This window comes from Panthera pardus, unplaced genomic scaffold (genome assembly GCF_024362965.1).
Source record: "Panthera pardus isolate Hobbes unplaced genomic scaffold, ASM2436296v1 HiC_scaffold_6, whole genome shotgun sequence".
Classification (NCBI taxonomy): Eukaryota; Metazoa; Chordata; class Mammalia; order Carnivora; family Felidae; genus Panthera; species Panthera pardus.
In genome coordinates, this window is record NW_026526991.1 from 132,276,608 (window position 1) to 132,293,345 (window position 16,738).

The 16,738-nt window shown below is 38.2% G+C and overlaps 1 pseudogene; it reads left to right on the forward strand.

The window, feature by feature from the left end:
- Positions 1 to 495: 495 nt before the first annotated feature.
- Positions 496 to 16,738, forward strand: part of LOC109261698 (DNA polymerase beta-like) — an 84,295-nt pseudogene continuing 68,052 nt past the window's right edge.

Genomic DNA, 16,738 nt, shown 5'->3' on the forward strand with positions numbered 1-16,738 from the left:
AAAAATTATAATTTTTGTTTCTAGGCCTTAATTGTCTCTTCTGCAAAAGGAGAAAGTTGGGGGCACTTGGGTGGCTCAGTTGGTTGAGTGGCTGACTTTGACTCAGGTCATGATCTTGCAATTCATGAGTTCACACCCCACATGGGCTTGCTGCTGTCAGTGCAAAGCCCACTTCAGATCCTCTGTCCCCCTCTCTCTCTGCACCTCGCCCACTTGTGCTCTCTCTCTCAAAAATAAATAAAACCTTTTTTTAAAGAGAAAGTTGGACCTTATAAAAAGCAGAAATTGGTAGTCAGTGGTGTTATCATTAATACTTGTCTATTTTGATCAATAACAAGAATATGCACAGTGTTTAGGGGCAGCCATTGTTCAGTAGGTTGCTCTGGCTTTTCCAGAGCTGGGTTGGTCCTCCCCCAACTCCGCAAGTCCTTCAAGCCTGGTGGAGGGGACCAGTCGCTGGCTCTGAGCACTCAGTGGTCCTTGGGGCAAGCCACCATGAGCAAATGAAAGGCACCACAGGAGATGCTTAGTGGGGGAGTCACCAACATGCTCACAGAACTTGCAGACTTTGAGAAGAAGGTGAACCAGGCCATCCATAAGTACAATGCTTACCGAAAAGTAGCATCTGTGATAGCAAATACCGTACAAAGTAAAGAGTGAAGCAGAAGGTAAGAAATTGCCTGAAGTAGTAACAAAAATTGCTGACAAGATTGATACGTTTTAGTGACTGAAAAATTGTAAAAGCTGGAGAAGATTCAGTAGGATGATACGAGTTCATCTATCAACTTACTGACTCGGGTTGGTGGCGTTGGTCCATCTGCTGCAAGGAAGTTTACAGATGAAAGAATTTAAACATTAGAAGGTCTCGGAAAAAAAATGAAAATTAGTTGAACCTTGATCGGTGAATTGGCCTGAAATATTTTGAGGAGTTTGAGAAAAGAATTTATCCTGAAGAGATGTTACAAAAGCAAGACATTGTACTATTTGAAGTTTAAGAAGTGGATTCTGAGGGGCGCCTGGGTGGCTCAGTCGGTTAAGCATCTGACTCTTGATTTTGGCTCAGGTCATGATCTCATGGCTTGTGAGTGCGCTGACAGTGCAGAACCTGCTTGGGATATTCTCTCTCTCTCTCTCTCTCTCTCTCTCTCTGTGTGTGTGTGTGTGTGTGTGTGTGTGTGTGTGTGTGTCTATCCTTTGCCGGCTTGCACTCTCAAGAAAAAAAAAGTGGATCCTGAATACGTTATAACAGTCTGTGGCAGTTTCACAAGAGGTGAAGCGTTCATTGATGATATGGATGTCCTTCTGACCCATCCGAGCTTTACCTCTGAATCAACCAAACAGCCAAAGCTGTTACATTGTGTTATGGAGCAGTTATAGAAGGTCCGTTTTATTACAAGTACTCTGTCAAAAGGTAAAACAAAGTTCATGAGTGTTTTCTAGCTTCCCAGTAAAAATGATGAAAAGGAGTATGGATACAGGAGAATTGACACAAGGTTGATACCCAAGGATCAATATTACTGTGATGTTCTCTGTTTCACTGGGAGTAATATTTTCAATAAGAATAGGAGAGCTCATGCCCTAGAAAGGGCTCTTCAATCAGTGAATACACAGTCTATCCCTGGGGAGTCACTGGAGCTGCTGGAGACCCTCTATCAGTAGATAGTGAGGCATCTTTGACTACATCCAGTGGAAATACCAAGCACCCAAGGATCGAAGTGAATGGTCCTATTCTTCATCCCAGGCACAGCTCAGCTCAACAGGAATCTTGATTTCTTTCTTAACCTTTGGTATGTAAGGGTCTCTGGTGTTTTTAAATGATTGTTTCTTCTTCATGCTATAGCTTGCACTGTACTCAATAAAGCCTCTTGTACTATTAAAAAAAAAAAAAAAAAAGACTACGGTGTTTCATCTGCCATCATGCAGGTGCCAGTTAGTAACCACCATTTCCCTTCATAGGTCAGGTTTCCCATGAAACAGACTCTGAGTTGAAGTACACGTGGCTTGTTGGAGAATGAAGAAATTAGGCAGAGAGGTAGAACTATCATGGAGTCACCACCGTGCTCTCAGACAATCCCACCATTGACCCTTGAGCTAAGGTATGCCTTTCGAGATGCCTTCTCAATGGAGTTGAGTGGACACAGACTGTGGACCTCCATATGTAGCAGCCATCCCTTGCATGTGGGTTGCTTTCAGAGAAGGAGCAGGGCCTGGGTGAGGCAGCTTCCTTCAGTTGAAGAAAATTTTTAGCTAGGAACCAGACTGAGGGAGGTCAGTAGTCATTGGTCTCCGTAGCTGGTGAAAGGAGTTTCTCAGTCCCAAAGATGAGTGGTCTCTTGGAGGCTCATCCCAGCATCTGATACTATTTACCTCTTGTACCAGTTGACTCTACTTGCTTTGTATATTGGCTCAGTCTGAGAACAGCTGCCCCAGGACTGTGGTGGTTCTGCCCTCCTAGGCTGTATAAAGAAGTAGAAGATGAGTTGGATGAACTATACCCCTCACCTCTTGGAGCTTACACCCTGATATTTGTGATCTCTTCCCTCTTATCATCCAAAATTTCTTCACCTGTTGTTCCTGCCTCTGCTGGGCTTTGTGAATTGCCTGGGGACATAAGCTCTGACCACCCAGGCATTTTCAGGCCATGGCCACTGCACTGCTCCCTTTACCATCATCGTTGGACAAAGAAATGCCAAGAACTGTCCTCTGGGAATCACCTGGAATCCTGAGTGATACACCACAGTACTTGCTACCCATTGTCTTAAGATTGTTTTACTTTTATTTTTTCCTAACATTGGTATGCATATGTAGGATATTTATACTCCCTGCTCTTTACATAATGAAGGTGGGGAAAAGACCATAGTTACTATATGTGGAACTTTCACGGGAGAAACATTTGAGGATTCCTCCCATGATATGTTTCTCTTATGTGAATGTGAAGATTGTTGTTGTAAATAGCTAGGTTCTCAATTTCTTGGAAGCAACTGTGATGGCAGACAGCAAAAACTGGGGCACTGTCACCTGTCACATGAGAGAAGTGGTTTTTTCTCATTTTTATATCATCTTTATCCAGAATTAATGTTGGAACTAGCTGGGAAAGATTCAAGCACTGTCTCACATTGTGAGATACGTAATATTAATTTTTTAAAATCCCCTGTTTTACATGCTAAATTATCTATCTTAAGCTATCCTAGGACTCCAAAGCGACATAGCTACTCAGGCTCAGATACTGGTAATAAACATGAACATTAATTCCATATTATATATTATATTTAATTCCATATTATATATATTTTAAAGAGAACTATCTATCAAGGCCCCAATATCACTAGCATGAAGGGAAAGGAAATGTGATCCAAACAACTCAAATATTTTGTTCTTTATGTTTTTACCTTCTCTGGATTTGAGAAGTATATTCTACCTTGTAAACCCACAAAGCCTTAGAGGATAACTCTAAGTGATTGGTTTATCACTCTGTCATGTTGGCAAAGTTTATTTCCAAACGTTAACAAGAAAGCACATGATTACATGTTGCAATAAATAGGAAATATGTTCCCTAGTGAAAATGAAACATCTTTGTATATACTACCCTAATCATTTCTCTCAAGGTTCCTTACAGCATTTTATCAATCTTAAGTTTAAAACCAGTGATGAATCTCAGTCCTGTTCCTCACATGTAGTTGAATAGTTTCTCTCTTTTTAATATTTATTTTTGACAGAGAGATAGAGCAAATGAGGGGCAGAGAGAGGGAGAGGGAGGGAGACAGAGGATCCAAAGTGGGCTCTGTGCTGACAGTAGAGAGCCTAGTGTGGGACTTGTACTCACGATCCGTGAGATCATGATCTGAGCCGAAGTCGGATGCCTAATCCGACTGAGCCACCCAAGTGCCCCAAATAGCTTCTTTTTTCTATGAGGAGCCACTTTTATGTTTACCTTACTGAATGCAAATTATAAACAAAGTGCATTCCAAAATACCCTTCTGTTAATCAGACATTTCATGCTCAGAACATATTTGCCTAAGGGTCAAAGTTGTATTTAATGCTTTTATAAATCAATTTTTCAAGACCTATTTTCTCACATGGCTAATGATGTAAACATAACCGCAACATCATATATAAATAATACTATTAAAAAACATTTTGTGAACCAAGTTTTAAATTATGTGAACAAATTTTGTGGTCTAATTCCAGTGCTGAGCTATTATAATACTGTGTTTCTTAGGAAAAATGCATTTTGAATTTCAAACAAACCTTGTCACGAAAAACAAACAAGTAATACCCATCCTTTTTTCATGCCTTCCTTCCCTCACTTCTTTCATTTTCCCACTCTCTTCCTTGAAATCCTTCTCTTTCTTCCTTCTTTAAATAATTATTGAGATTGAATTATGTGTTTGGTCCTGTGCCAGGCTCTGGAGGTACACAAATGAGAGGAGCTACCCTTCCCTTAAAGAGCTTGCAGTGGTAAGCTAGGCAAAAACATATGTAAGTAGCAAGTGTGTGATTGAACCCCTGCAATACAGTGTGCTAAGCATAATGGCAAGAAGATGCATTTATATATTTTTTTCTTTTTGTTAAATATGACTAATAGAACATTTAAAATTACATATGTAGTCCACATTTTGTTTCTACCGAACAGAACTGAATTAGAATATGGACTTTTTAAAAATGTTTATGTATCTATTGCTCTTAAAAAAATAAATCCAAGTTAGTTAACATATAGTGTAATAATAATTTCAGGAATAGAATTTAGTGATTCATCACTTCATATAACACCCACTGCTCATCCCAATAAGTACCCTCCTTATTGCCCATCCCCCATTTAGCCCATCCCCCCACACAACAGCCCTCCAGCAACCTTCTGTATTAAGTTAGTTCTCTGTATTTAAGAGACTGTTATGTTTGTTTCCCTCTCTGTTTTTATATTATTTTTGCTTCACTTCCCTTATGTTCATCTGTTTTGTATCTTAAATTCTACGTGAGAGAAATCATATATTTGTCTTTACCTGACTGACGTATTTCAGTTAGCATAATACACTCTAGTCCCATCCATTGTTGTTGCAAATGGAAAGATCTCATTCTTTTTGATTGCTGAGTAATATTCCATGGTATATATACACTACATCTTTTTTATCCATTCATCAGTCAATGGACATTTGAGGTATATCCATACTTTGTCTCTTGTCAATGGACATTGTAAACATTGGGGTGCATATGCCCCTTCAAATCAGCACTCCTATATCCTTTGGATAGATATCTATTAGTGCAGTTGCTGGGTCATACTGCAGTTCTATACTTAATTTTTTGAAGAACGTCCATATTTTTTCCAGAGTGGCTGCACCAGTTTGCATTCCCACCAGCAGTGCAAAAGGGCTCCTCTTTCTCCACATCCTCACCAACATCTGTTGTTGCCTGGCTTGTTAATGTGAGCCATTCTGACAGGTGTGAGGTGGTATCTCATTGTGGTTTTGATTTGGATTTCCCTGATGGTGAGTGATGCTGAGCATTTTTTCATGTGTCGGTTGGCCATCTAGATGTCTTTGAAGAAGTGTCTATTCATGTCTTTTTCCCATTTCTTCACTGGATTATTTGTTTTTTGGGTGTTGAGTTTGAGAAGTTCTGTATAGATTTTGGATACTAACCCTTTATCTGATATGTCATTTGCAAATTTTTTTTCCCATTCCACCAGTTGCCTTTTAGTTTTACTAATTGTTTCCTTCACTGTGCAGAAGCTTTTAATCTTGATGAGGTCCTAATAGTTAAATTTTGCTTTTGTTTACCTTGCCTCCAGAAACATGTCAAGAAAGAAGTTGCTGTGGCTGAGGTCGGAGAGGTTGTTGCCTGTTTTATCCTCTAGGATTTTGATGGCTTTCTGCCTTACATTTAGGTCTTTCATCCATTTTGAGTTTATTTTGTGTATGATGTAAGAAGGTGGTCCCCATTCATTTTTCTGCATGTTGTCCAGTTTTCCTACCACCATTTGCTGAAGAGATGGTGTTTTTTCCATTGGATATCCTTTACTGCATTGTCAAAGATTAGTTGGCCATACATTTTTGTGGGTCCATCTCTGGGTTGTCTGTTGTGTTCCATTGATCGATGTGTCTGTTCTTGTGCTACTATCATACTGTCTTGATGATTACAGATTCGTAATACAGCTTGAATGTCCAGAATTATAATGCTTACAGCTTTGGTTTTCTTTTTCAGAATTGCTTTGGCTATCCAGGGTCTTTTCTGGTTCCATACAAATGTTAGGATTGTTTGTTCTGGCTTTGAGAAGAATGCTGGTGCAGTTTTGATTGGGGATGCATTGAATATGTAGATTGCTTTGGGTAGTATCAACATTTTAACAACATTTGTTCTTCCAATCCATGAACATGGAATGTGTTTCCATTTGTATGTGTGTGTGCTGTCTTCAATTACTTTCATAAACTTTGTATAGTTTTCAGTGTATAGATTTTTTACCTCTTCGTTAGGTTTATTCCAGGTATTTTATGTTTTTCGGTGCAGTTATAAATGGGATCAATTCCTTGATTTCTCTTTCTGCTGCTTCATTATTGTTGTATAGAAATGCAACTGATTTCTGTATATTGATTTTATATTCTGCAACTTTCCTGAATTCACAGATCAGTTGCAGCAGCTTTTTGGTGGAGTCTTTTGGGTTTTCCACATCATGTCATCTGTGAAGAGTGTACGTTTGACGTCCTCCTTGCCACTTTGCATGCCTTTTGTTTCTTTGTGTTGTCTTATTTCTGAGGCTAGGACTTCCAACACTATGTTGAATAACAGTGGTGAGAGTGGACATCCTTGTCATGTTCCTGACCTTAGGGGGAAAACTCTGTTTTTCCCCATTGAGAATGCTATTAGCAGTGGCCTTTCATATATGGCCTTTATGATCTTGAGGTATGATCTTTTTATCCCAACTTTCTTTAGTTTTTTATAAAGAAAGGATGCTGTATTTTGCCAAATGCTTTTTCAGCACCTATTGAGAGGGTCATGTGGCTCTTATCCTTTCTTTCATTATGTGATGTATCACATTCATTGATTTGTGGATTTTGAACCAGCCCTATATCCCAGGAATAAGTCCCACTTGATTGTGGTGAATAATTATTTAAATGTTGTATTTGGTTTGTTAGTATCTTGTTGACAATTTTTGCATACATCTTCTTTAGGGAAATTGGTCTGTAACTCTCCTTTTTGTGGGGTTTTGTCTGGTTTTGGAATCAATGTAGTGTTGGCCTTGTAGAATGAGTCTGGAAATTTTCTTTCCATTTCTTTCTCTTCTTCCTTTTCTTTCTTTCTTTCTTTTTTTTTTTTTTTTTTTTTTTTGGAACATCTTCAAAAGAATAGATGTTAAGTCTTCTTTAAATATTTGTAGAATTCCCCTGGAAAGCAGTCTGGCCCTGGTCTCTTGTTTTTTGGGAGATTTTTGATTACTTATTCAATTTCTTTACTGGAAATGGGTCTTCTCAAATTTTCTATTTCTTCCTGTTTCATTTTGGTCGTGTATATATCTCTGGGAATGTGTCACTTTCTTTCACACTGCCCAATTTGTTGGCATATAGGTGCTCATAATATTCTCTTATAATTGTTTGTATTCCTGCGGTGTTGGAATTCATAATCTCCTTTTCCATTCGTGATTTTTTTTATTTGGGTCCTTTCCTTTTTCTTTTTGATGAATCTGATTAGGGGTTTATCAGGTTTGTTAATTCTTTAAAAATCCAGCTCCTATTTTTTTTTGTTTGTTTATTTTGTTTTCTGTTTGTTTTTAGATATCATTGATTTCTGCTCCAATCTTTATTATTTCCCCTCTTCTGTTTTTGGGCTTTGTTTGTTGTTCTTTTTCCAGCTCTTTTAGGTGTACTCTTAGATTATGTATTTGAGACCTTTCTTCCTTTAGGAAGGCTTGGATTGCTATAATTTCCCTCTTATTACAGCCCTTGCTTCATCCCAGAGGTTTGGGAATGTTGTGTTTTCATTTTCACTGTTTTCCATGTACTTTTTAATTTTCTCTTTAATTTCTTGGTTGACTCATTCATTCTTTAATAAGATGTTCTTTAATATCCAAGCATTCATGATCTTTCCAAACTTTTTCTTGTGGTTGATTCTGAGTTTCATAGTGTTGTGGTCTTAAAATATGCAAGGCACGATCTCGATCTTTTTGTCCTTGTTGAGGGCTGATTTGTGTCCCAGTATGTGATCTATTCTGGAGAATGTCCCGTGTGCACTTGAGAAGAATGTGTATTCTGTTGCTTTGGGATGAAACATTCTGAATATATCTGTTAAGTCCATCTGGTCCAGTGTGTCATTCAAAGCCATTGCTACCTTATTGATTTTCTGCTTAGATGATCTGTCTGTTGCTGTAAGTGGGGTGTTGAAGTCTCCTACTATCATGATATTATTAGAAATGAGTTTCTTTACGTTTATGATTAATTGATTTCTATATTTGGGTTCTTTCATATTGGGGCATTAATATTTGCAATTGTTAGATCTTGGCAGATAGACCCCTTAATTATGATATAACACCCTTCTTCATCTCTTGTTACAGTCTTTATTTTAAAATCTAGTTTGTCTGACATAAATATGGCTACTCCCACTTTCTTTTGATGACCATTAGCATGATAGATGTTTCTCCATCCACTTACTTACAATTTGCAGGTGTTTTGAGTCTGCAATCTCTTGTATGAGTCTCTTGTAAGCAGCATATAGATGAGTCTTGTTTTCTTATTCATTCTGATACCATATATCTTTTTATTAGGATCTAGTTCATTGACATTTAGAGTGAATACTGAAATATATGATTTTAGTGCCATTGTGTTGTCTGTTGAATTGGTGTTTCCGGTGATGTTCTCTGGTCCTTTCTAGTCTTTGTTGTTTTTGTTCTTTTTTGTTTTGCTTGGTCTTTTTTCTGCTCAAATGTCCCCATTCAAAATTTCTTGCAGGGCTTGCTTAGTGTTCCCAAACTCCTATAGTTTTTGTGTGTCTGGAAAACTCTTCATCTCTTTTTCTATTTTGAATAACTGCCTTGCTGGATAATGAATTCTTGGCTGCATATTTTTCTGATTCAGTACATTTATTTGTATCCTGGCATTCCTTTCTGGCCTGCCAAGCTTCTGTGAATAGGTCTGCTGTGAACCTGATCTGTCTTTTCAAGGTTAAGGACTTTTTTATTTCCCTTGCTGCTTTCAGTATTCTTGCCTTATCTGTGTATTTTCTGAATTTGACTATGATATGCCTTGTTCATGGTCGGTGTTGGTTGAATCTAAATGGAGTTCTCTGTGCTCTTGGATTTTCATGTCTGTGTCCTTCCACTGGATAGGAAAGTTTTCCACTATAATTTGCTCACACTAACCTTTTGCCCTTTTTTCTCTCTCTCTTCATCTTCTGGGACTTCTATGATTCAGATGTTCTTTTTAATATGTCACTGAGTACTCTAAATCTCACATCATGATCTTTTGGTTTTGTTTCCCTCTTTTTTTTCAATATATGAAGTTTATTGTCAAATTGGTTTCCATACAACACCCAGTGCTCATCCCAAAAGGTGCCCTCCTCAATACCCATCACCCACCCTCCCCTCCCTCCCACCCCCCATCAACCCTCAGTTTGTTCTCAGTTTTTAAGAGTCTCTTATGCTTTGGTTCTCTACCACTCTAACCTCTTTAATGTCTCCCTCTTTTTTACAGCTCCATTATTCTCCGTAAGTTTATTTTCTAAATCGCTGATTCACTGGTCTGCTTCATTCATCCTTGGGGTCGTGGCATACATTCGAGATTTCATCTTGGTTATAGCATTTTTAATTTTGTCCTGACTAGATTTTCTTTTATGTCCACAGAAAGGGATTCTATGCTTTTTTTCTACCCCGACTAGCATTCTTATTATTGTGGTTCTAAATTCTAGTTCAGACATCTTGATTGTATCTGTGTTGATTAAGCCTCTGGCTGTGATTTCTTTCTGTTCCTTTTTTGGGGGTTAAATTCCTTCATTTTGTCATTTTGTAGGAAGAAAAAAATAATAATAAAATAAAAAAATTAAAATTAAAAAATTAAAAAGAAAACAAAAAAATCAAATAAAGGAAGCTAGATCCTTGGTGCATTTTTGGTCTGCTTGTTGAAGGAAGCTAGACAGAACACAGAAAAGGAAAAGATAAAGTAAGAAAAATATTTAAAAATTAAAAAAAAATTCATATAATAAAATAGAATAAAATGAAATAAAATTAAAAATTAAAAAATAAGAAAGTAAGATATATGAAAATAAAAATATTTTTTCTCCTTCAGTATCCATGAATGAGGAAGAAAATTAAGAAAGAAAATTAAAAAAAAAAAAAACAATTTAAGCAAAAACAGAAGCAAAGAAAATGAGCCAATATATGAACCAGCAAACAGAATGAAACCCAGATGAAGTTATGTCCAGTTTTCCCTAGAACTGAAACTATGAAGCCTTCTATAGTCTGTACACTAAGCAGATGGAGTGACTTGTGCTGATAATCTAGGGGATGAGCTTGTGCGCATGCATGCACATGCACAAGAGAGGTGGAAATGGCCTCACCCAGCTCCTTAGTGTCTGGCACAGGAACTTCAGAGTCTCACAGACCCGCAGTCAAGAACCCGTCCTTTGTCTCAGGCCTCTGTCCACTCCCCACCTCTACCCTGTGTCCAAGCCATCAGCCTGTCAGGCGGCACCTCCTTTCAGAGTTTTATCTCAGGTGGATTTGTGTTTCAGAGCCCCGCACTTCAGAGACCTCTGTGGCTTGGACCCACTCTGTTTCTCTGAGAGAGGGTCTCTGAGTGGGTGCTAGCTTGTCCCAGAAAACATTCATGCATTCACACAGCAGCGTAGGTTCAGAGATTATGTCAAACCACTACACACAGCCAGCGCCAGGTTTCACTGCACTCTGGTGCCTTTGTTCCAATACTAGCAAATGTGGCTGCTCTCTGGGGTCCACTGGGACCTTTGCCTGTGGAGAGGCCATATGGCCTCTCCCAAGTGCACTCCAAACAGGGGAACCACTTCTCCCTGTGTGGCACACGGATCTCTCAGACTCTGCTGCCTGCTCCTGGGGATTTGCCCTACTTCATTGCCACAACACTGTCAGGCACTGAGCTCCAGAATTTCTGACTCTGTGCTTCCCTGTTTATAGAGTTCTAATGGTGTTGAAAAACTCTCCTTTCTCCCCATCATTGCTTTTGAGGAACAGATTTCTTGTTCAGTCCCCTGTGAGTGTTTTCACTTTCTGTTTCTCTCCAGCTACTTTCAGTGGAAGTGTTTTTCCTGTGCTCACTCAATGTGCCGTGCTCCCCACACCCCTTTTTCTGTCCTCTCTCTGCAAAAGAGGCTTTCTACCCTCTGTGGCTTTTCTCTCCCCCAGTGCACCTCTTTGCACCACATACCTGCTGAGTTCTGTGGCTCCAGTTATGCAGAAAATTGGGTTCATCCTTAGATCGATTTCCTAGGTGTTCAAAATGGCTTGGTGCTGATCTACCTACATTTCACCGACGAGAGCAGCTCAGGGTCTCCATGCTTCTCCGCCATCTTAACATCTTACAAGATGCATTTAAAAAAGGGGAGGGAAACATCCTAGTCTTAGAAAACATTGCCCAAAAGATAATGCCCTAACCTAACTAAGATGAGAATTATTTTTTTCTTCTGTGTTTGTTTTTCCATGTGAGAAAATAGGAACATTACATTACAGGAATAAAAAAACAAACAAACACAAAAGTGCAGAGATGATAATGCCAGTAAAGTATGACATATTTGGGAAATACAAATTTCTCTTTATCACTAGATTCAGCCCCCATTTGGAGAGGGTCTAAGTTCAAGCTTCAGAGGCCAATGAGCTAGATTGAAGAGGTGGAGCTGTAATGCTTGGGTTCCTGGGTTTCATCTCATTGGCAAAAAGGATCAACAGAGTTGTTTCATGTATGAGTGACAATACCAGGCCTGGTGTGTGTGTGTCTGTGCACGCACATGTATGTACACACACACACATAGGAAAATAGAATTTGGTGACAGTTACTAGGGTGAGTTATAAAGTTGGGGAATTAGCTAAGGTGGAAAGCAAAGATGCCAGTTAGGAAGTTGTTGTAAATTTTCAGGTAAGAAACTACAAAATACTCTGGACGTTGTCTTTTGTGAAGCCTGGTAATGTAGCAGTGAGAGAAAGTTAGAGTTCATGGTTTAGTCATTCATTTCCAACTTGGAAAGCTGAGTGGATAGTACAGCCATTCTTCAAGATAAGACACTCACAGAAGGAACAAAAGCCATCTTAGGACTCTTTGAATTTGTTGTCTTTGTAAAGGGACATATAATTGGCATGTTAGTGGTTTTTGTGATTTTTTGTTTTGTTTTGTTTTTTAATGTTAGGAAGTTTCTTTTGCCCCGTATAATTTTTTCTCCTGTTTCAGGTATGTCCAGCATAGCAGTGTAGCCTGCTTTATGTTCCTCTGTGTAACTATCACCATTGGAAAGGGTGATATAAAAGGTGTTTAGTGTGCTTCACGTGATACTCAGCATGCGACTTTGTGCAAATAGATCCACGATACCTCTGGGTGAAGACCTTATCATGAGCTACCGTGAAGTTATCCAGAAATGGACAATGACAGGTTTTTTAGCAAGCTGTCACCAATTTTCCTTCTACTTTCTCACTATCATCGAGTATAACACCTCTGACTTTAAAGTGTTTTACAATTGGTAACTCATGTATCTTCACACCCTTCCTGTGAAACACAATTGTGATGAGACAACTTGCTATGTTTTGAGAGGCAGGTGAGGAGAAACAAAAATTCAGACAATTGTTTATCTCTTTAGTAAAGATTCAAGGGGAGAATTATTACAGGACTCTTCATTTCTGATAGAATTATTTCAGAACCCGCTTCTTTACTTAAGTGCAATGTCTGGAAATCATTCCTTCACTGTTACAGTCTCTAATCAGTTTTATCAATAAAAAAAAAAAAAAAAAAACAAATCTAAGCATGATAGTTACTCATGCCAGAATACAGGCATTTCTGAATGACATAACTTCATGTTTCTCTTATTTTCATCTCAAGCAAAGTGACAGAAGCTCTACTTTTCCTGAAACTCTTGAATCGTATCTTAGGTCCTTTTCTAAGAAAACCGCACAAGTGTATGACACAGAGCTTTAAGGAAAACTATAGTAAGATAAGATTTTTAAAATCACTTATTTGCATATTACTTGAGATACATAAACAGCATGAGCTTTTTCAGTTTCTCTTACTTGTGAAGAGTCAGAGCTATGATGGGCTCATTTATCTTTGAATCCAGGAATACCTCATTCTTAATGTTCTTATTCCAATAATTGTTCATTCTTAATGTTCTTATTCGAATAATCGCTACTGTTCAAAGTGCTGATTGACTCAGATACAATAGAATTTTCTCAATTCTTGTACATCAGGGAAACACATGTTAATTAAGCAGAGTTCAGATTTTCAGATGCTCAAGCTTTAGAACTTGATTGTGCTGGTACACATGGGTCATTATTCCAAGAGTGACTTTCAAAACAAACATTGTGTTCCACATTAAAGCATTAAACCTCAGATACTCACTGAGTGACTCACTCAGCAGCTGGAATACAGCTGGGATGCTGCCAGAAGTGAATAAAACAAGAGAGTGGGAAATTTGTCATCACAGGCAGGAGTTCATATTAGTGCATAGTTTGAGCGCAGGTTGGCCTGGGTAGCCAGGCATGCTCATTCTAAAAGGAGCTGTTAATTCCAATTCCAGTTCTATCTCTTTTTAACTGTGTAGCTTTGGGTATCAATTAACCTCTCTGATACTCTGTTTCCTGCTACGCAAATATTGAATATTTGGGTCAGCACGTTGTCTCAACAAAATTATTCCTTTACCAGGGACTGTCTTAGCTGTGCATTTGGAGAGTAGTTCTTATGCACTTGACTTCCCAGCAATCCCTCTCTGTATATAGAGGCCAACGCCCAGATTGGGTATTGAGCATGATCAGAGTGCCTCCTTGGCAGACTGTTTCTTACAGATTGCACAAGGCATGTGGGTTAAAGTTTTCACATTTCATTTCTTTGTTGGCCATAAAAACAGTAATGAAGATTGTCCTTATTAAAAATCCTCAAATAGATCAATTAGGAAGAACTTACTAATTAGCATGAATGTGGAATATTCTTTCCAGTTGTAGACTCTGGCCTAGAAGAGGGCTTATGCTATGACTTTCATGCCCATATATGCCTAGGGAGCCCTTACACCCAGAGACCTTGGGTTTGTTTCTCTCACTCTAGCTGTGCGTTACAGATTCTGACTAAACTGCTCCCCTCCCAACCAAGACAAGACAAAAGTAAAGGAACAAACAGTGAATTGGATATTCAGTAGACACTTTGCAGTCAGCAAAACAAAATACTGTTTTGACAAAAACAGAAATATTAAGGGTGTATAATTATGGTGGAGAAGGAATTGAGATCATTCAATAAGCAAAGTTGACTGGAAGAAGTATATTTAACACCATGTCCTTAGAACCAGTATGCCCAGGGCTCAGAAAGGTCAGAAAGAACAGAATATTTAGAAATAAAATGGAGTGCCTGTATGTCTTATTCGGTTAAACATCTGACTTTTGATTTCAGCTCCAGTCATGATCTCATGGTCATGAGATAGAGCCTCTTGTTTGGATCCATGCTGGGTGTGAAGCCTGCTTAAGTTTCTCTCTCTCCCTCTCCCTCTCCCTCTCCCTCTGTCCTGCCACTCCAAAAAAGAAATAAACCTACCACATAAAGGTGTTAGAGACTATTAGCAAGTATGTCTCATCTATTTTTAGGAAATTTTATAAATAGATACCATATGTTAAGGTGAAGCTAGCATCTGTTGGCTCTGTATGTTTGGTGAGGCCATAAGAAAGGAGCAGACAACTGTAAGGTATAACAGAAAAATCAACAGACTTAGTCTTTAAGAAGTCTATTAAAGATTCTTTTTCATTATGAAAATACTCTTTTTTCCTATTAAGAAAAAAAAAAGCACTTGTAATAAACCAACACTAGTCATACCTCACTTGATTATATTTCCTCCATGGTCTTTAAAGTTTTTTTTACCATGCAAAAGTAGAAAATTAGAGATAGTCTATCCTATGGAGTCAATTTGTGCTTGATCTTTAATTATCTTTAGGAAACTACTGAGGGCATTTTTATTATTCTCTAAGCAAACTCAACATATGATTTATTGTTTTGAAGATTTGCTGGATACCAAATTTGAAGCATCCTTCCTCATTTCAATAATTAAAGATTCAGAAATTAAATTAAAATTAAAACTATTAAGCTTTCTAAATAACACTAAACTATACAAAGTAAACTGGTGCAGATCAGCTGGGGGAAGTGAAAATGGTACAGCCACTGTGAAAAATATTTTGACACTTTCCTACACACACACACACACACACACACACACACACACACACACACATGCACACGCACACAACATTACTATAAGTCTAAGCCCTCCCTCTCGTATGCAGTGCCTATGAGAAATGAAAACTTGTGGTCATACAAAATGTTTAGATCTGAATGTTTATAGCAGCTTTCTTCATAATCACAAAAAACTGGAAATAGCCAAGATAACTATTCAACTAGTGAGTGGATAAACAATGGTACATACACAGAATGATTCTACTGAACAATAACTATTAATTCGTGTAAAGACATAATCTTAAATGCACAATTCTAAGAAGCTAGCCATAAAATTTTATATATTGAATGATTCCATTTATATGGTATTTTGGAAAGGGCAAAACCATGAGATGGACAACAGGGGGATTGGTAGCTTCCCAGTGTTGGAAAGAAAAGGAGAGTTGAATTTACTGGGATGAATTTACTGGGTTGGTCAAACTATTCTATATCATGACTATGATAGTAGATACACAATGCTGTGCATTTATTAGAACGATATACCATAAAGGGTGAATTTTACTGTATGTAAATTTTAAAAAACGAAGTAGGATTAGGGTGCTTGGGTGGCTCAGTAGGTTAAGCGTCTGACTTCAGCTTAGGTCATGATCTCACGGTTCGTGAATCTGAGCCCCATGTCAGGCTCTGAGTTGACAGCACTGAGCCTGGAGCCTTCTTCAGATTCTGTGTTTACCTCTCTCTGCCCTTCCCCTGCTCATGCGCCCTCTCGCTCTCTCTCGCTCTCTCTTTCTCTCTCTCTCTCTCCCCCCCCCCCGTCAAAATAAATAAACATTAATTTTTTTTAAAAAAAATCAAGTAGGAAGTAAGTCAGAAAATGGTTTCTCACAGGGAGTTAACAATTCTAAAACCTTTCAGGAGGATATTAGAGTTAAACAACTAAGTAAATGTAGAAATTAGAGTCACAATTCCTGTTGTTGGAGAAAGAAGTTAGGTAGAAGGGGAAAAAAGGATACAATGAGCTCTTTATGTTAAATTTGAATTGGAAGCATCAAACTTAACTCACTCTTTAGAAAAATATGTAGATACACAATAAACAGAGAAGCAAGCAGACAGACACATGCACATACATGCATGCATATAAAATAGATATGGATCATAGGTAAACATGAGTTCGTGTGCACAGAAATATCTCCCAAGTTCTATCAATAAAGCCTAGAAGCAATGATAGCTCAATAGCAATGGGCATATCATGCCATTAGATCTTGGTTTCTAAGACTTATTTGCCAATAAAAAAAAAAAAAACTTGAAGAAGTGGTATTTTTCAGATCTGGGGCAGGAAAAACTGGCAGATGAACCTGGAGTATCTTGTGGTGCCAGAA